The sequence below is a fragment of the Trachypithecus francoisi genome, unplaced genomic scaffold (genome assembly GCF_009764315.1).
Source record: "Trachypithecus francoisi isolate TF-2019V2 unplaced genomic scaffold, Tfra_2.0 Contig01585, whole genome shotgun sequence".
Lineage (NCBI taxonomy): Eukaryota > Metazoa > Chordata > Mammalia > Primates > Cercopithecidae > Trachypithecus > Trachypithecus francoisi.
In genome coordinates this window covers 11,042,409-11,062,643 of record NW_022681444.1, presented here as the reverse complement: position 1 = coordinate 11,062,643, position 20,235 = coordinate 11,042,409, and the positions used below count along the sequence as shown (strand labels likewise).

At 57.8% G+C, this 20,235-nt stretch overlaps 1 long non-coding RNA gene across 1 annotated transcript; it reads right to left on the bottom strand.

Moving 5' to 3' along the window:
- Positions 1-1,157: 1,157 nt before the first annotated feature.
- On the bottom strand, positions 1,158-19,891 carry LOC117073915. Its single transcript, XR_004433460.1, has 3 exons — positions 19,674-19,891; positions 17,088-17,252; positions 1,158-2,852 (listed from the first exon to the last, which is right to left on the bottom strand). It is a non-coding gene; the product is annotated as an uncharacterized LOC117073915 (long non-coding RNA).
- Positions 19,892-20,235: the final 344 nt, after the last annotated feature.

Sequence of the window (20,235 nt, the reverse complement as noted above, 5' to 3'; positions counted from 1 at the left end):
CCCTGGAGCCTGCAGGTTCTGCTCCTTTGACCCTCTGGGACTCAGGAGAGCTGCTACCTTGACAACACCCAAACAAAGGTGTGTGTTTTGTTTTCTGGGTTTTCTGCCCGAGGCTGCTGCTGTGCTAGTGCCGGCCACCAGGGGGAGGCAGTGCCCACTGTGCTCCATGGAGCAACTGGAGTCAGGGAGAGCCCCGCAGGCTCACTCTGGGTGACCCCGGCCTCCACCCAATGCACACCCCCCATTACTAGCATCCCTCTCCACAACGTTAGCTGCTCAGATGCGGGAGTGGGCTCCGAGAGCCTCCTCTATCCCTTCAGCAGGTGTGCCCAAGCACTCACCCTGGATAGAGGAGCAGCATTGGGCTTGGGCGTGGCTCTGAAAATGACCCAGGTGGGCCTGCCCTCTGGAGCTGGCAGTCTGGAGGGGGCGATGGAGGGGGCGATGGACAGGGCACAAAAGCAAACAGGCAAAGAAAGGAAAAAGGAAGTGCTGCAGCGAAAATAATGCCAGTGCTGCCAGGGAGGGCTGGGGCCTGGTGGGTGGGGGTCTGGGAGGTCTTGCTAAGGGGACATCTGTGCTGTGACCAGAAGACAAAGCATGGGCCAGCCCTGCACGAGTCTGGACAGTGTGATGGAGAAGGCTCAGCAGACAGGGCTGGGAGGCACAAATGAGTTTGGCCAGAGAGGAGTGAGAAAACAGGCCGGTGTGGCCCAAGTGAGCTGGGGGCGGGAGGGGAAGCCCAGGGGCCTGGAGACAGCTGTGTGACAACACTACCCTAATGTACAGCTTTCAGCAACAGACACTGATCATCACACAGCTTCTGTGGACCCAGATCCAGGGCAGCTCAGCTGGGTGCCTCAGCCCCCAGGTCTCAAGGGAGGCTGGGACTGGGGTCTCAGCCGTGGCTGGACTGGGCAGGACCGGCCCTCAGGCCTTTCTCATGTTATTGGCAGGATTCAGTTTTGACTGAGGGTGTCAGTTCCTCTGTGACTGTTGGTGGGGACCCTCCCTTGGTTCACTGCCATGTGGGCCTCTCTGTAGGGCAGGCAGCTCACCGCATCAGAATTCACTTCCCCAGCGTGAGGGGTGAGGGTGGGGAGGAAAACAAGAGCAAACAAGCAAGACAGAAGTCATGGTTTTTTGTAAATCTTGGAAGTGACCTCACGTCACTTGTGCTGTATTCTGTGAGAAGCCAGTCACTAAATCCAGTCACCCTTGGAGGAAGGGGATCACTCAGCAACTTATGTATCAGGAGGCAGGGATCTCTGGAGCCAGTGTGGAGGCTGCCTGGGACAGTGGCTGAGAGGAGGCAGTCAGGCCTGATTCTAAACATAATGGAGGCCAGGTGCAGTGGCTCACACCTGTAATCTCAGCAATTTGGGAGGCCGAGGTGGGTGGATCACTTAAGGTCAGGAGTTCAACATCAACCTGGCCAACATGGTGAAACCCCATCTCCACAAAAAAAAAAAAAAAAAAAAAAAAACAAAAAGTAGTCAGTCATCTTGGCAGGTGCCTATAATCCCAGCTACTTCAGAGGCTGAGGCAGGAGAATCACTTGAACCTGGGAGGTGGAGGTTGCAGTGAGCCGAGATCATGCCACTGCACTCCAGCCTGGGCAACAGAGCCAGACCTTGTCTCAATAAACAAACAAACAGACAAACATAATGGGAGCCAATGGAAGGTGTTCCCACTGGGAGATGCTTCCATATGCCACAGGGCCGACATCTGATGTTTGCCTAATTTTCAACCCATTCATGGTGCAGACAAGGAGACCAAACTAAGAAGGGAGTGACTCCCTAGATACAGCACCAGTGCCCATCCTGTCCCACTTGTATTCCGGGCTGTGTCTCACCCTTGTGAGAAGTTTCTTTCCTCACAGTTGTAAAGGCCAGAGGCCCCAAATCCAGGGGTCAGCAGGGCCCTGCTGTCTCTGAAGACCCCTTCCCTTCCTAATCCTTCCATCTCAAAGTCTGTACAGTAGCTAACAGGTTTTGTAGTATTGTCTCACATTAGCATGGTGATGTCCCCAGGAAGTAGATGTTAGAATCATCCCCATTGTGCAGGTCAGGAGACTGGGGAGGCCCTGAAAGGCACAATGACTAGTTTGGGGTCACAGAACTGGCAAGAGGCAGGAGCTTGGTGACCCAGATGGCTTTCCCTCTCTGAGCCTCAGGGGCTGGGAGCATGAGAACACAATGGTTGGCTGTCCCAGCTGCCAGAGTGACTGTGAGTACCTGGAAGTGCCCCTCGTCCCCCCTCACACACCTGTCATCGCTGTCCCCATTTCCTTAACCCCCAGCACTGCTGCCACTTGATTTTTATGAACATCTGAATATGACGAAGTAGCAAAGGCGGATATTCGCTCATTCATTTTGCATCTGTCTCCTGGGTCCAGGCCATGCCAGAGGAGGGGGTAACACAGTCCGGGGAGTTGCCAGGGGAAGAGGCAGTGCTCATCTGGGGAGTGAGTGGGCACAGAGAGATTCCAGAAGGAGGTGTCCTGTGGTCGTGGTTGATTTGCAGAGGGGAGGTGTGGTGATGGCGCAGAGGGCGATGACTGCGGCCAGTGTCTATCAGGTCAGTTTCCCGGGCAGCTGTCACAAAGTGCTGGGTGGCTCAACACAACAGAAATTTATTCTCTCACAGTTCTAAAGGCCAGAAGTCCAAAATTCAGGGGTCAGCCATGCCCTGCTATCTCTCAAGGCTCTAGGAGAGGATCCTTCCTTGCATCTTCCAAACTCTGGTGGCTGCCAGTTTCTTTGGCATTCGTTCCTGGTGTTGTAGACGTGTGACTCCAAACTGTGCCTTCATCATCACATGGCCGCCTGTGCGTGACTGTCCAATTTTCCCTGTTATCATAACGATAGCAGTCACTGGATTAAGACCCACCCTAATCCAGTATGACCTCATCCGGATTCAATCCACACAGACCCTATTTCCAAATAAAATCTCATTCACGGGTACCAGGGATCTTTTTGGGGGACACAGTTCAACCCGTAACAGGAGTATTGGGAATGACTCCCCTCCCACAGGCCGGATACCCGCGTGCCTACGGGGACTAGGGAAGCAGCGGGGAGTCAGAGGACATCCCAGGAACCCAGCCCCCAGCTAGGGGGTGTGGGGGCGTGAGCGGAGCCCGCCTGCTCCCCAGCTTGGCGTATTTTGGCGGCAGCACCAGCAGGTGGCGCTGTGCACTCCCGTGCGGCCGCCCAGCCCGGCGCGGAGCTGCCGCAGACAAAGGTCTCGCTTTCGGGTTGCGAGGAGCTTGCGCACAGCGGTAAACAGGCCAGGGGCACGGCCACCTCATGGGTGACACACATGGGAGGAAATCAAACCAGGCGGGGCCGAGGCGGGGTGACTGGGTGGCGACTTTGCGTCGGAGGCCGGCTGGGGGCCGAGGAGGAGGTGACGGGGTGGCGAGGAGGACCATGGTTTGCAGACCGTGGTGTCAGCGGGGCGGGAAGGAAGGCAGGGACGAGGGATAGGGGACCTGGGAGGCTGCAGGGGCCGGGCCCACAGGGGCCAGGAGTTTGCCTTTCGTTTGGTTCCTCACCTGCAAGCTGAGCCAGCCTTTCTGAGGCCTCTCCAGAGGCCCTGTGGCTGGTTACACCTGCAAATAGCTCTCCTGTTACTACTGCAGGGCCGCCTGGCCCAGGTCTGCGGGTGCTCAGAAGGCAGCCCTGGGCACGGAGGGGGCTGTCTTGTGCAGATCGAGACTTGAGGGGTCCTTGCCCCCAGCCCCAGCCCCAGACCCTGTCTCCGGGAGCTGGGATGCCTGAGGTGGTCCTGCTGCTCCTGGTGGGGGTCAGCACGGCCCCTCAGGGGCTCCTTTGATATACAAAGGGGCGAGGCAGTGTGGGTCTGAGGAGCAGGGGTCAGGTCCCTGCCATGGAGCCGCTCACATGGCATTGGTGAAAGGGAGCGGAGTGCACAGCGAGCCGCTGGCCCAGGAGTAGAATGAGTGGAAGCCATTCCTTTTTTTTTTTTTTTTTTTTAAGACAAGGTCTTGCTCTGTGGCCCAGGCTGCAGTGCAGGGGCGGGATCACAGCTCACTGCAGCCTCGACCTCCTGGGCTCAGGCCTCCAGAGTAGCTGGGGCGGCAGGCGCACCCCAACACTCCCAGCTAATTTTTGGATATTTTGTAGAGACAGTTTCCCCATGTTGCCCAGGCTGGTCTCAAACACCTGGGCTCAAGCGATCTCCCCACCTCGGCCTCCCAAAGTGCTAGGATTATAGGCATGAGACACTGCATCCAGCCAGAGGCCATTTCTTACTGTCACCTCCCTACCTGCACAAGGCCCTCCCACCACCACCTTGTTCATGGAGCTACCAGGCCCACCCCTGAGGCTGCTGGTCCTTGACAGTTGGTTCAGTGATTGATTCACATAGCAGATATTGGCCTCTGTACACCTGGCTGGCCCTGGGTGCCTGGCCTGTGGGGAGCACCCTGGCTCCTGTGGAAGGGTCAGGGATATGGAGCAGACAGATCTTGTGGAGAAGGCATGGGCTGGGAGCCTGGGGACCTCCTGGATTCAGTGGCTATTCTGCCATCAGGGGCGTGGTCAGTCACCATTGCATGCTAGCCACAGGACCATACTCCACAGAGTCCTTCCCAGGCCATCCCTGCACCTCTGTCCCATGCTGCAGAGGTGCCTGGTGGTAACAGCCAGCCCATAGTCCTTGTGCTAAGGTGTCCCTTGTATCTGCTCAGCACTCTGCAAGATAAGTGCCACTGCCATCCTCCCTTCCAGGTGGGGAAACCGAGGCACTGGGAGGGGAAGGGACTCCACAGCTATGTAGTGGCAGTTTGGCAATGGCGCCTCCCTGTGTTCACACAAGCCTGGGAAGGGCCAGGCACCAGGACCACATTCCTTCCAATTACAGTGGCCTTCCAACGGTCAGGTCTGGGCCTGGCTGCTGGGCAGGGCGGGGCTGGGAGGCCCCAGGCCCCAAGTGGTGGTTAATGGCCGCAAGGAGACGTAAACAGAGCTAATGAGCCCCTTTCATCGTCTCCCTGCTCTAATGAAGGCCTTGGACTCTGGGCTCTGCATTTTGGGGGTTCTTGATTCTGGAGCCTCAAAGAGTCTTAGGGCCAGGGATATGTAGGCCCCTCACAGGGGTGAGGTGTGAGCTTATGGACTCCCAGTGTCCCCTCCCAGAGCAGCCAAGCCAGGGTGAGGAAGTGGAGAGGAAAGGGCATGGAAAGCATCGTGGCATCCCCCTAAAAATTACAAGCCCCAAGAAAAGGGAGTGTTCCCATGGCAACCCAGAGCAGTTGCTTGGCAACTGCTGGCCCCCAAAATATTTGCCTGCAGGAAGGCTCAGGGCTGGGGCTTTCCGATGGGCTTTCCGATGGCTCACCTCCAACCCCCGCCAGTGCACACCCACCCCTGACCCGCAGAGAAGACTGAGGCTGAAAGAGAAAATGCAGAGACCAGGGTCCAGGACCTTCATTAGAGCCTGGGGAGGAGGGGGCCTGACCTGCCGAGTTGCCTCAGATACTTCTCAAGGCCCACCGCCCTCCACCTCCACCCGGAGACAGGACCCAGCAGCCTCTGCCCCTGGATCCTTCCTGAGGGACACCCCAGTCCACTCCCCTCTCCCTATCTCCCCGCTCTGCCAGCCACCCGTCATCAAGCCAGTCCCCTAGCAACAGAGGCCACTTCCTGGATACCTGAGTGAGAGTTGACAGTGGCAGAATGTCAGAAAATGCAAGGTCAGGAGGCACAGCAATGGCTTGGTGCCAGCCAGAGTGTGTGGGACCATGGGGTACCATGTGTGGTACCATGTGCTTTGCAGCCGTGGGCTCCCTGGCCTGGGGCAGGCTGGCATGCCAGGGTGTGGTTGAGCTGGGTAGAGCCCCTGGAACAGGGGACTGTGGTTCTGGGCCAACTTTGATACCGACTGACTATGTGACTTTAGCGTGTCCCTTCTCACTGGCCTCAGTTTCCCCATTGGTGACCCATCTACCCCTCTGCCTGTGTGTTCACCGTTCAGTGCAAAAACATTGCCCTGTGAATTGTGTCACCTAATGGGGCCTTGGGGCAGGAGAGTGAGGGGACCAGGACCAGGCCAGCCACTGCCCTTCCTCCTCACCTGCCAGCATCCACCTCAGCTATCAGGCCCCTGGTCCTCAGGTGAAGCAGGTGGCTTTGGAGCAGGACACTTGGGTCGGAATTCCAGCTCAGCGCTTATTGCCGGGCATCCTAGAAGCAGCACAGGACCCCCTCCGAGCCTCGCTGTCTGCCCTGAGGCCCCCGCAGTTGCTGTGAGGGTGTAAGGAAGCCCTGCCCTCTGGGCTCCCATAGGGACTGCCTTAGTTTGTGGGCGCCCACCCTGCACCCAGACCTGGGCACTGCGGGAGCCGAGGTGAGAACGCAGATGAGGGCTGTCCAGCCTGGAAGGAGTGAGGTGGAGCCCCAGACCCTGGGAAAGGGTGGGGCAGCAGAATGGTGGGAGAAGGCAGGTGGGGCCACACTGCCCAGTGGTTGGACTTTGGAGATGGGAAGGATGTGAGACCTGGTCGCCTCAGATGTTCTCTCTGGGGATGGCAGTGAGGGTAGGACTGTTGGTGACCACCCCCTCCGGGGCCTCCCGGTGCTCTCATGGAGCCAGGATGCCAGTCTGACCCTGATCATTTGCTCACTATGTGACCCTGGGTCATGACCTCACCCCTCTGAGTCTCCCTTGCCCCATCTGTCAAATGGACAAGGGGCGTGCCCACCTCCAGAGTTGGGTGCTGACCTCGTATGTTCACTTGGGGGTCATCGCCTGGGCTCAGGGTGATCCCATGGGGACTCTGCCCGGCCGCCCCCAATTGGAGTGCCACAGGAGGAGGGACAAGGCAGGGGGCAGCACAGACAGTGGCGGGGAACTGCTGGCCCACAGCCCAAGGTGCATGCAGCCCTGGCCCAGACGCCACGCCAAGAAGGCGGGCGGACGAGGTGAGCCCCCAGCCTAGCACTGAAGAACAGGGGGCAGAAGGCCGCTTCAGCTGGTGGGAGGGAAGATTCAGGCATGCAGCCCCACCCACCCTGCCTGGGTGCTGCACCAAGGACCCTCCCCCGCCTCCCCTACATTGGCCTCCCCTCCCTGCACTGCCTGGTGGGCACATAAAAAACTGGGAGGGTGAGACCATGAGAGGGTGGGACCATGGGGAGGGTGAGACTGTGGGGAGGGTGGTGGAAGGTATTTAAGCCCTGGGGGCTGCCACCACCTGACCTGAATCCATTCCAGAGGGATTCCAGCTCCCACCCCACACCTGCTGGGCTGTGGCTGCGGGGAGGGAGAACCCCGGCCCTGAGCAGCACTTATCTGTCCTGATGATCAAGTGATTGGCTGATTAATCACCTGATGAGTGCTGTCATCTGTCATGATGATCACCAGGAACAGAAGCCCCAGGGAAGTTCGGGCTGTCTAGAGGTCAAGGGGAGAGAAGCCTGGGAGGCGGGAGGGGAGCCCTGGCTTGGCCTCAGGGGACCCAGACAAGTGGGCTCCCTAACTCCTCTGCACCCCCATTGCCTCCTCTGCAGACCTACAGATGTGGGGGAGTGTGAGATGCCCCTAAGGCCCCTGGCACGGCATGGGCAGGCCCTCCGCAGGTGGCAGCCAATGTCCGTTCCCCTTCACAGAAGGGAGATGGCCGATGGCCCACCAGCTCCGGCTGCCCTTGGGGAGCCAGGGTGTGGGCGGAGGGCAGGGACACTTGCAGGCCCTAAGTTGAATCCACAGGTCTTTTCAGGTAGGGGAACTACGGCCCAGAGGAGGCGAGTAAGTTGCCCAGGCCAAGCATCGTTTCTTCTCTGAGGCCAAGTTCCAGGTCCTGGCTGCCCAGCTGCTCAGGACTAGAGTTCAAGGGTGAAGCAGTCCACCTGGTCCCAGGCCCTGGGTGGCTGGGGAGGTGACAGCTAGGGGTAGTGTGCAGGTGGGTAGTGCCCAGTGTGGAAGGTCCCAGCTGGCAGCGCTGCCTGCCTGGCCCCCTACCCCCTCGAAACAGATGCTTGCCATTCTTCAGGACTCCATGAGGAGTTTCCTTCCCAGCTGCTGGGGCCAGGGAGTCCCTGCATGGAGCCCTGCCTCCTCCCCTCTACGCAGCCCTGAGGGAGTGTGCTCAGGGGTCTGGGGATGCTGGGGTACCCATTGGTGTCTGGCAGATATGCAGGGAGCAGGGTGTGTATCCAGGGCCTCTGGGCCTGCAGGGGCAGGGGCTGTGTGCTGTGGGATACCGTGGGGTACATGTGCATTCCTGCACGTGTGTTGGGGGCAGGGGCATCTCTCTGCCTTTGGGTGACCCCGTATGTCTGCAGCATGCATGTGCCCAGATGTGACAAGCTGGACAGTGGCTGAGGGAGCACATACATGAAGGGGTGCATGTGGCTGCGTGTGGGGACACATGGCTGGTGCCTGGGGAGGGAGAGCACATTGCCACAGTGAGTGTGGGAGGGAGTGGGGGTTTGCATTTTGCCTTTTTAAAGTACTACACCTGTCTGGGTGTGGTGGCTCATGCCTGTACTCCCAGCACTTTGGAAGCCAAGGCGGGTGGATCACCTGAGGTCAGGAGTTTGAGACCAGCCTGACCAACATGGTAAAACCCCATCTCTACTAAAAATACAAAAATTAGCCAGGCGTGGTGGCGCACACCTGTAATTCCAGCTACTCTGGAGGCTGAGGCAAGAGAATCGCTTGAACCTGGGAGACAGAGGTTGCAGCGAGCTGAGATCACGCCCCTTTACTCCAGCCTGGGTGACAGAGCAAGACTGTGTCACAAACAAACAAACAAAGCACCAGGCCCATGCTGGAGCCGTGACCATGAGCAGGGCTATCAGTTTTTTCATCCGTTACTGGGTTGACAGCCAGGCCCAGCTCACAGGGTTGTGGTGGCTGGAAACTGCTCAGCCACTGCCTGGCACACCCAGCTGCCCACCGTGGTGCTGGCATGGAGACCTGAACAGCTCTCGGAGGGTCCCTGGGCAGGGGAGGGCAGCTGGTACCTTGCTGTCCTTTGTCAGGTGTCCCAGGTGAGGCAGAGAGGCGAGGCCCTTGAGTCTCACCTTCCAGGGGAGAAGCCAAGGGAGGAGCCAAGCCCAGGGGTTAACGGGACAGTGGGTGGCAGGAGGGTGGGACACAGCAGTTTCCCTCAGACCCAGGGCCCTAGAGTCCCAAGGAATTACTCTTCTCTAGCTCTGGGGAACTTCTTGCAGGCCAAGGACTGTGAGAAAGAGGGCAGCGGGCACCAGCCCTGCTACCTCCTGGCAGCCAGCCAAGGCCCTGTGCCCTCTCCAGAGGCCAGGGCAGCTCAGGAGGTCCCCTTCGGAAAGGGTAGCCCCACTTCTCAGGCCCTCAGCCCCCTCAGGCAGGCGACAGGCTGGTGGTGGCACCGGGCACGCAGTGTCCCTGGCACGGCAGGCAGCCTCCCAACCACAAGGGCCCGTTTGTCCTGGTTCCCTTGGCCCCAGTGCACTGGGTGACCAGGACCTGCTGGACACAGGGGCCTGACTGTGGGCTCAGCCCCCATCCCCCATCCTCACCAGCCACGGCTGTGCGGTGGGGAGGGGTCTCTGCCCACCCCAGAGCAACTTCTACTTACCTGTGAACAGAGACCCATTGCCCAAGAATTGTTCCTGGGCCAGGAATTTAGGAAGGGAAAATCCCCTAGTTAAACCAGGGCCAACCTGACCACCTACCACTGCCTCCACCGTCCCAGGGCAGGCTGGCTTCTGGGAAACTCCAGGGCCCTGCTTCTAAGAAAAAGGGCTCTTGCTTCCCAGAAAGCCTGGCCGCCTTCCTCCTCGCTCTTCCCCCGCCTGGACTTGCCTCTGCCTCTCTCCTCAGCCTGGTTCCCAGGAAAGCACTTTAATGGGAGGGAGCCAGGTGAGCAGAGGCGACCCCGCCCTTCCCTGGCCCTCCACCCCCCTGCCCTCCCTCAGGCTCCTCTCCAGCCTCATCACCTCCTCCAGGGAGCTCTCCTGGTGATCTTCCCACAAGAACCTCCGAATATTTTAGAGACTGGCCCATCGAGCTCACTTGTTCATCTAGGCATTTATGGAGAGCCTGCTGTGTGCTAGATGCTGTTCCAGGCATCAGGATCCTGGGGAACAGAGTCCCTGCTCTCAAGGAGCTTAGAAACTCCCCGCCAAGGGGGGCATGAAAGGACCCCATGGTAGATGAATTGTGTTGTTTTGTTTTGTTTTGAGACGAGTCTTGCTCTGTCGCCCAGGCTGGAGTGCAGTGGCACGATCTCAGCTCACTGCAACCTTTACCTCCCGGGTTCAAGCAGTTCTCCCGCTTCAGCCTCCTGAGTAGCTGAGATTACAGGCACACCACCACACCCAGCTATTTTTTGTATTTTTAGTAGAGATGGGGTTTTACCGTGTTGGTCAGGCTGGTCTCAAACTCCTGAGCTCAAGTGATCCGCCCACCTCGGCCTCCGAAAGTGCTGGGATTATAGGCGTGAGCCACCACGCCCAGCCTTGTTTTGTTTTTTGAGATGGAGTCTTGCTCTCTCGCCTAGGCTGGAGTACGCAGTGGCGCTATCTCAGCTCACGGCAACCTCCACCTCCTGGATTTAAGTCATTTTCCTGCCTCAGCCTCCTGAGTAGCTGGGATTATAGGCACGCACCACCATGCCCAGCTAGTTTGTTTGTTTGTTTGTTTTTGAGATGGAGTCTTGCTCTGTTGCCCAGGCTGGAGTGCAGTGGCACCATCTCGGTCACTGCAGCCTCCACCTCCCAGGTTCAAGCGATTTTCCTGCCTCAGCCTCCTGAGGAGCTGGGGTTATAGGCGCCCGCCACCACACTCAGCTAATTTTTGTATTTTTAGTAGAGACAGGGTTTCACCATGTTGGCCAGGCTGGTCTTGAACTCCTGACCTTGTGATCCACCAGCCTCGGCCTCCCAAAGTGCTGGGATTACAGGCATGAGCCACTGTGCCTGGCCTAGTTTTTTTGTATTTTTAGTAGATGCAGGGTTTCACCACGTTGACCAGGCTGGTCTCGAACTCCTGACCTCAAGTGATTCACTTGTCTTGGTCTCCCAAAGTGCTAGGATTATAGGCGTGAGCCACTGCGCCTGGCCTAGGTGAAATGTTTTAATGTCCCTCCTTCCAGCCATACCCGTGCTGCCCCCTCAGCTCTCCTGGTCTCTCTGCAGTTGTAACACCTGCTCCTGCCCCACGGGCCCCATCAACCTTCTCTGTTGTTTTTGCCTTCTGGAACATTATTTTCAAACATGCATTTTACTTATTATGACCCAGGCCAAAGTTGATTTTTATGTTTTGTGTTTTTCCCTGGTCTATCGCTGGCACTTGAATAGTGCCTGGCACCTAGTAGGTGTTCAGTTAATTCGCGTGGTCTGGCTGTGTGAATATAGTCGTGCCCCGGGCCCTCTCTGTGGTCCACAGACAGTGCAGGCCACAAACTCTGTTACTGATCCTCATCTACTTCAGTAGAGAAATGGACATTGTTTAGAAACTCTATGGCAGTTGACATTGCTGCAACATTTCAGTTGCATTTTACAGAAGTATCAGCTGGCCTTGAATTCAAAATAAGAACTCTGGTTCTTCCCTGTAGAGGATGCCAGCTTGGCGTGCCATGTTTTGACACGGAGCATGTGCCAGGCTCTATCTTGAGTGCTTCCCATCCAGTGTTTCAGCATGCAGTCTTTTAGAGGCAGAGGTGATCCCTGTTTATGGGCCAGAACCAAGGCCCAGCAAGGGAAAGGGACCTGCCTGGCTCACCCAGCTCTGAGGGCTTAGCCCCAGACTCCTGACACTGTAGGCCGCAGCTCCCAGCCGCTGCTCGGATCCTTACAGTTAGATGTTGGGTTCCTCCTGGAGCTGGACCTGGGGGCAGGCAGGGTGGGGGAGGGGAGCTGCGGTGCCCTTGGCAGGGCTGGGTCCTGGTGGGCTCCAAGCCAATGGGAGCGGCTGGGGCAGGGCCTGGATTCTTGGATCCTCAGTTTCTTGGCAACCTGCATGACTCAGTGGGCTGGTAATAGGGGCCGGCAGGCAGTCAGCCAGTGCAGGGGAGCCCTGCGGCGGGTGAATCAGCCAGTTGCTGAATTACTGTCCTGCCTGGGGTGGTGCCAAGCCCCAGCTGCCAAAATAAACACAGCCCCTCTTTGCCTTTCTGTCCCCGCTCCAGGGTGGCCCACCTTCCACATGCCTTGGCAGGTGTGTCTTGTGGAGGGAAAGGGCCTCCCCATTGGGGTGTGTAGCCTTCCACAAGTCATTCGGAGGCTCTGCCTCCCCACCACACATGGGCCCTCCCATGAACCAGAGGCCATTGAGATACTGGCACCCTGGACCTAGAAGGGCACCGTGAGGATAAAATCACCTTTGACTCTTTTTCCCAGCACCCTGGACCTAGAAGGGCACCATGAGGATAAAATCACCTCTGACTCTTTTCCCAGCACTTTGGGAGGCCGAGGCGGGAGGATCACGAGGTCAGGAGATCGAGACCATCCTGGCTAACACGGTGAAACCCTGTCTCTACTAAAAATAAAAAACTTAGCCGGGCATGGTGGTGGGCACCTGTAGTCCCAGCTACTCGGGAGGCTGAGGCAGGAGAATGGCATGAACCTGGGAGGCGGAGCTTGCAGTGAGCCGAGATCGCGCCACTGCGCTCCAGCCTAGGCAACAGAGCAGACTCTGTCTCAAAAAAAAAAAAAAAAGAGTCTTCCTGCTAAGAGTTTGCAGGAGGGAGCGAGTGGGAGCGCAGTCTCAGAGTCAGACAGGATTGGAAGCCCTGCTCTGCTGTGTGGCTTTGGATGAGTTTTGTGCCATCTCTGAGCTTCTGTCCTCAAACTCACCTGCAAAACCTGCTTTACGTATCATGATGGTGAAATGATACCCGCATTGGCATGGCAGTGAGTAGTAGAAATTATCAGGGGGTTGTGGACTCTGGTTTAGGCACCAGGGTGGAGGCAGCAGTGATCAGGAGAAATAGAAGTCAGAGTTCCTAGCCTGGGCCTCCTACAGGGGACAGACCACCCACCCCAGGGACAGGGACCCAGCAGTGTCAAGTCTGTGTGCTGCCTGGAGCAAATCTACTTGTGATCCTTACTTTGGAACAGAGTAGAGGGAAAGCAAGGGGGCCAGACTTACACCCTACCTTGGCACTAACACGCTGTGTGACCTCAGGCAAGTTGTTCGCCCTCTCTGGGCCTCAGTTTTCTCAGTTTTACAACAGAGATGATGACTGTGACTTCATCTTTCTGGCAGAGGCTGTGTGGAAAAGTGCTTTGTCCCCAGTGAGGTATGCTAAAGGCAGCGCCAGACTAGGCTTTAGGGGATGAAGACATGTCAGGAGTTGATCCTGCCTCCCAGGCTTCTGAACATGGCAAGAATTTGCCTCTGGGCTGCACGGTGACAGGTGTCAGTGGTGCCCCCATCCCTGGGTGCAGCCTCCAGGGGCAGGATCCATCTCATGCACGGCCACAGCACCATCGCTGCCTAGCAGAGCCGGCTGGGCCTGAATGTGTATTGAGTGACTTGACGGGCCCTCAGGTTCCCAGAAGCCAGGGGGAGGGGAGCTGGAGTGTCCCCCCAGCTGGATACCAAGTCTGGTCAGCAGGTCCCTGAGTCAAGTTAGCAGCAGGAAAGAGGAGCAAAAGCCAGGCCTCAGCCTCTGCTATATGCTTCCTGGACAGGATGTGGTGCTGAGTAAACAGCTTGGCGAGGAGTCACCGCTCTGGCTCTGAGTCACAGCTCCTAGTGACAGCTGCACGGTGTTTGTAAACAATGGGCCTCGCACTGGCCCGGCCCTGCCCCTACCTAGAAAGGTGCTTGTGGGTTGGGTTTTGCTAGCCTGGGCTTGTGTGTGTGGCCAGGTGCATTATCCCAGGCCACCTGGACTGCTGGGCAGAGCGTCGTGGGACCGCTGGCAGGTCGTGTGTCGTGGGAGAAGTCTGAGGTCAGGGCTGTCTTAAGCTTCACACACAGTAGCTGGAAATGTTTGTGTCGTGTATGGCCCTCACTAGGCCCAGCTCCTGAAGGCAGCCAGAGTTGGGGTGGTGGGGGGGCTGCAGGTGGAGCTCCTCCAACTGGCCTCACCCCCAAGCCCCAGCGCCTGGGCTCTCCATGGCGGTCTTCGTTCCAGGCAGTGACAGTGATGTGGCACATCACGTGGCAGCCTGGCCGGCAGGGAACAAAGACCCTGCTCTCCCCCAGGCTGGCGGCAGAGGCAGGGCCAGGGACCACGTGGGTGGGAGGAGGGGTGCGTGGGCCTGCTGCTCCCCTCCCACCGACACCACCACCTCCTCCGGACGCCTGCATTTCTGAGTGGCAGCTGGTGCTGCTCCTCCTGCAGCCTGACTGTGTCACCAGCCCCTCGACAACCTTTTCAGCAAGCTCAGTGCCCACTGCCCTGGGTAGCCCTGCCCACCCTGGCTGCAAAAGGAGGAGCCCCAGGATTGGGCCCTGAGGCCAGGCTGACCTGTGCTGGAGGTGGGGGCAGGGGAGATATGGGGGTAATAGGCTTGGGAAGCTGGGCTGGAGTGGGCTATTCAAGAATAACACAGAAAGCTTGCGTGAGAGATGCGATGGCCTGCACAGGGCCTGGTACCCAGGAGCTGCTTGTCCAAGTAAAGGCATTAGCTCACAAACACACCTAGCAGGGTAGCTTGGTTCCCTGCCACTTCCCTACTGGTCCACCACCATGAAAGCTGAGCACTTCTGGCCGGGCGCAGTGGCTCTCGCCTGTAATCCCAGCACTTTGGGAGGCCAAGGCAGGTGGATCTCGAGGTCAGGAGTTTGAAACCATCCTGGTCAACGTGTGAAACCCCATCTCTACTAAAAATACAAAAATCAGCCGGGCGTGGTGGCTTGTGCCTGTAATCCCAGCTACTCGGGAGGCTGAGGCAGGAGACAAGCTTGAACCCGGGAGTTGGAGGTTGCAGTGAGCTGAATTGGTGCCACTGCATTCCAGCCTGGGTGACAGAGCCAGACTCTGTCTCAAAAAAAAAAAAAAAAGGAAAAAAGAAAAAAAGAAAGTTGAGCGCTTCTTTCCAGGGCCTCTTTAAGCCCCCCACCCACCCAAATGTGCACACACTGTAGGAAACAGCTTCTCCCTCACTGAGCCCTTCTACGGGGCTGGGCTGAGAGGTCACACTTTACAGACAAGGAAACCAAGGCTCAGGGAAAGCCCTCCCCACCCTCCCAAACCACGTGCTGAGCTCCCTGTTAAACTTGGAGTGGCAGCCGAACCACACCACACAATGCCCACGGTCACATGGCCAGGCAGTTGGTGACACCGGAGTGAGAGGCCGAAGCTGGGGATAGTCTCGGATCCCTGCTTGGATACCAACCCCTGCCGCCTGCCTCACCCAGATCCTGCCTGTCTGCACAGGGCTTCTTTCCCGTTAAGAGTGTGTACCCAGCCGGGCGCGGTGGCTCAAGCCTGCAATCCCAGCACTTTGGGAGGCCAAGACGGGTGGATCACGAGGTCAGGAGATCGAGACCATCCTGGCTAACATGGTGAAACCCCGTCTCTACTAAAAATTACAAAAAACTAGCTGGGCGAGGTGGCAGGCGCCTGTAGTCCCAGCTACTCGGGAGGCTGAGCCAGGAGAATGGCGTAAACCCGGGAGGAGGAGCTTGCAGTGAGCTGAGATCCGGCCACTGCACTCCGGCCTTGGCGACAGAGCGAGACTCCGTCTCAAAAAAAAAAAGAGTGTGTACCCAGACAGCATCCTCTTCGTTGGTCTCCTCTCCCAGGACCAGGCCTGCCTCGTAGTACCCATCTGTGTGTGCTTCTACATCGGCAAACATTTCCGAGCTGTCTGCTAGGATCCAGATACAAACCACACTCTGAGCACTGGGCAGACCCTGGACTGCCATCTGGACCTTGCTCTCAGGGATGGAGTCAGGCTATGGCACTCCTGGCACAGGGGCAGCACTCACCAACATTGATCAAATGTCTGTTATGTGTCTGGCACCGGGGCAGGCATGTGACCCTGTGGCACCTGAACTCCTCAAGTCTCCGTGGGAGATGATCATTGCACATCTGCCAAGCACGGCCATGAGCCAAGCCCATGCTGAGTTATTGTGGAATCCTCCAGCGCCTTTGTGCCCATTTTACAGAGGAGCAAACTGAGGCCCAGAGATGCTAAATCACTGGCCCAGGGTCCCAGAGTCCCTGGGGATCGGAAATTTCAATCCTGGGCTGACCAGTTCACAGCCTGATTGGCTCTACTATTTCTCGAAGCTAAAGGTTGAGTCACTGTGTGCGAGAGAGGCCAGAGGTGACGCCTGACTTTCCCAGGGGACAGGGCCTTGGAGCCTGGCCCGCAGGAGGAAGTGTGCCAGATGGAAAAAGGACAGGGAATGGGGTGGCTGGGGCAGGGATAGTCAGGAATGGTGTTGGTGCATTAAGACAGGGGCGTTGGAGAAGGCTGCTCTGAGTGGGGACCGAGTCCTGAGACCAATGGGGAAGAACATAGTTCCCAGCAGAGGACACTGGCAGCTGGAGTTAGTAGGAGGGGGCTGTGGGCAGGTGAAGACTTGAGATTCTCTTCTGGGTGGGACAGAAATGGTGGAGGGATTTTAGCAGAGGTGATTCGTTCTGGCCGCAGGGTGAGTCCAGGAAGGCAGGAAGGTGGCTGCTCCAGGGCCCCCCTGAAATGACCCTCTAGCTCCATTTCTCTGATGCCCCCGCAGCCCAGCGTGGCCCCACCCCCAGATGTCCACCCACATCCCCTGAGAGTCCCCACCCCAAGGGTGGCAGAGCTCCCAGGCCCTGAACTGCCTGCTCAGCTGGGTCCCCTGAGGCCCACAAAGCCACCGGAAGAGGATGTGAGATGCTCAGAGGAGCCCGGTTGGGAGCGAGCTGCTGCTGGGGCAGTGTCTGGACGGGACGCTGGGCCCCGGGGCCTGATGTGCCTGTGGGGGCCCTCCACAGCCCCTGCCCACACCCCGTCCTCCCTGCCTCTGCTGTCCTGCTCCCTGCCCTGTGCCCTCCACTTACAGCCAGGGACTGGGCATCCACCCGGCCAGGGTCCCAGGAAGGTAAGGAAGTAGCTGAGACCCTTGGCCTCTGACTTCACCCTGGCATCTCTGGGCTTTGGGGTTGGGATTCTGAGTGTTCTTACCCCCAGGTCAGGATGGAGGGAGCGTCTGCAAGCTTTGCAGAGCGGCTGGACAGACGTGAGTCTTGGGTTTTCCTGTGAGATCTTGGGCAAGTCCCTGTTCTCTCTGGGGCTCATCTTTCCGTTTGTCAGGTGGGTGTGTTGGATGTGTCCGATGGCTTCCAATGTCTGGTTTGAAGCAAAATGAGAAAAACAGAGACGGGGACAAGGTAGTAAGTTTTGTGTTGTGGTTGTGGTTTACAACTCCAGTGGTCACTCTAGTAAATTATTCTAAAAGCCAAATGTACTCATTTCATGGCTGCCCTTCTTTCTGATGGCAGCCCTTTCTTGTTACCTTTGGTGGTGTTTTTTCTGAATGGTGGGAGTAGTGGTGGTGATATTATTATTTTTTACCATCCTACTTAATGAAACGAACAGTTGGCAACCCCCACCCCTGTGCCCAGTTAAAATGAAATCTTGTGGCTAGGTGCGGTGGCTCATGCCTGAAATCTTACCACTTTGGAAGGCCAAGACAGATAGATCACCTGAGGTCAAGAGTTCGAGACCAGCCTAGCCAATATGGCAAAACCCCATCTCTAATAAAAATACAAAAAAATTAGCCAAGTGGCTGAGTGCGGTGGCTCACGCCTGTAATCCCAGCACTTTGGGAGACTGAGGCAGACAGATCACGAGGTCAGGAGCTCGAGACCAGCCTGGCCAACATAGTGAAACCCTGTCTCTACTAAAAATACAAAAATTAGCCGGGTGTGGTGGCACGTGTCTGTAGTCCCAGCTACTCGGGAGGCTGAGGCAGGAGAATTGCTTGAACCCGGGAGGCGAAGGTGCAGTGAGCTGAGACCACACCATTGCACTCCAGCCTGGGTGACACAGTGAGACGATGTCTCAAAAAAAAAAAAAAAAAAAAAATTAGCTGAGCATGGTGGCATGTGCCTGTAATCCCAGATACTCGGGAGGCTGAGGCAGGAGAATCACTTGAACTGGGAGGCAGAGGTTATAGTGAGCCGAGATCACACCACTGCACTCCAGCGTGGGCGACAGAGAGAGATTCCATTTCAGGAGGAAAAAAAAAAAGAGAAGAAAGGAAATCTCGTGCCTGGGTGCCAGGGATGGTGGAGCTCAGGTCTAGGGGGCAGGGAAGCCTTCCAGAACAAGTGAGTAGTGGTCTCCTGCCTGCCTCCCAGTGGCTGTAGCTAGACTCACATCCACCTGGTAGCTCTGCTGACTGAGCCCTGTTTTGATTTGGTTACTTGTATCTGTCACCTTTCTGACTCTGTGTGGTGGTTTCCAGTCCCCTGACACAGGAGGAATGGGAGTGGGGGCTTGGAGAATTAAGGGAGAAAGCTGGGCTAGTTTGGGGCAGCCTCTCCACTCGTCCTCGGCTGGCCCATGGCCTGGTACAAGCGGGAATTCCTGGCCCTGCCTGTCACAGGAGCAGGTATGACAGCCACGCGGGTGACACCAGGCCTAGGCACTCGGGTGCTCCACTCCACTAAGGCACGTAGGCGACAAGCACACTGGCAGAGGGCCTCCCGCAGGACCCACTTCCCACCTGGCTCTCGCCCCACCATGGCCCGGGAAGCAGGCCAGGTTTGTGCCAGGCCTGCTGTGCCCAGAGTAGGGAAGGGCTCTGTGTTCTTTGCCTGTGTCTCTGTGGTGACTGCCAGGAGGAGGGCCATCGCCCGCCGTGCCGCTCTCCAAAGCCCGACACCTTGGCTGGCACCTCTGCCACCACCGACCACCACTGAGGTGAGTTTCCAGGGCAACCAGTGCCTCTGCCGGGGAGGGGCTGGGTAGGTCACTGCCAGGCCCCAGGCGCGGGAGTTGCTTTCCCAGGACTCCCCTTCTTCCCCGTCAGAACTGGTTGGAGGAGTTTGGAACTCGCAGTGGAGTCTTCATCTCCCGTCTCGGGTATGAGAGAGGAGACTGGGGGTCTGCTCTGCTGCTGGTGCCTGTGTGCACCCACTTGGCCTCCCCAGCTGCCCCCTGCTCCGCGGGTCGGTCCAGGGTGGCTGTGGGCTGTCCCAGCAGCTCTGTCCGGAGCGTGCTTCTTGGATTACCAAGGACTTCTATGCACTGCTTCACTGTCTGCTCTCTTGAGAAGCCTGGGAGCCTGGTGCTATGATGGTTACTGTCCTCATTTTACTGATGGAGAAATGGAGGCCCCGAGAGGTGAAACTGAGGCTAGGAAGACACAGGGCAGGCACTGGAACCTGAATCTGTGCTCCAGATCTTAGAAGAGTTCCCCAAACCCACAGGAAAGAATGGCCCCTTGGGGTGGGCTCATCCCAAGGCCTCCTGTGCTATAACATTTCCAGCTGGCACTTTGTGGAGCATTTCCAAGGAGTCCAGGGCCAGGCTGGCGGCCGACCACCCTGCAGGAGGGGAGACCGTGGATGCTGGGACCCCTCGGGGTGTGATGTGCCCCGCCTATCACAGCTGTGGGATAGACGTCGCTGCCTCCTGATCAGGGCCCCCAGGCTTGGGGACAGGTACTAGGCTGAGATTATGGGACCCTCTGGGCCTTTGCTCCCTTCCTCAGCCAGGTGTGCCCAGCGCCCCCGCAGCCCCTGTGCCGCTCTCTCTCCTCACCTCCGTCTGCCTGCTGTCTCCCTCTCCCGCTGTGGTCCTCCAGCTCACTTTTGGGTCTTAGACTCAGTTTCCCTCTATGTCTTCCTCTCTCCTCTGCTTCCATCCACGTTGGGCTGTCACATGTTGAATTGGCAGCCCCTTGGGGTGGCAGTGACTCCTCATGGTGCCAGGCAGCAAGCACCGCAGGAGTGGGGGACAGCTGTCCGAGTGGCCCCCGGTTTGCAGCCCATGGATGCATTTATCACGTTTGCTCCTCTGCGTGCCTACCCCTCAATATGCTGTGGGTGTACCCATTTTCAGAGGATGACAGCAGGGCCCCACAGCGAGTCCCAGGCTGATCCAGAGCCCTCTGCATCCCCATCCAGGGCGGTTTCCGCTGCTCCCGGCATCGGCACACCTTGTCCGGTTGTGCTGAGATAGCAGCGCCCTGTGAGGTCAGAGGGTTGCTGCCACCCCGCCACCCAGTGTGGTCTCCTGGAGATTTCAGTGGTTCGGTGCTTCGCTTCTCACCTGGCTAGCTCTGAGTTCAGCCTCTCGCCTGTGGGGACCCCTGCATCCTGGG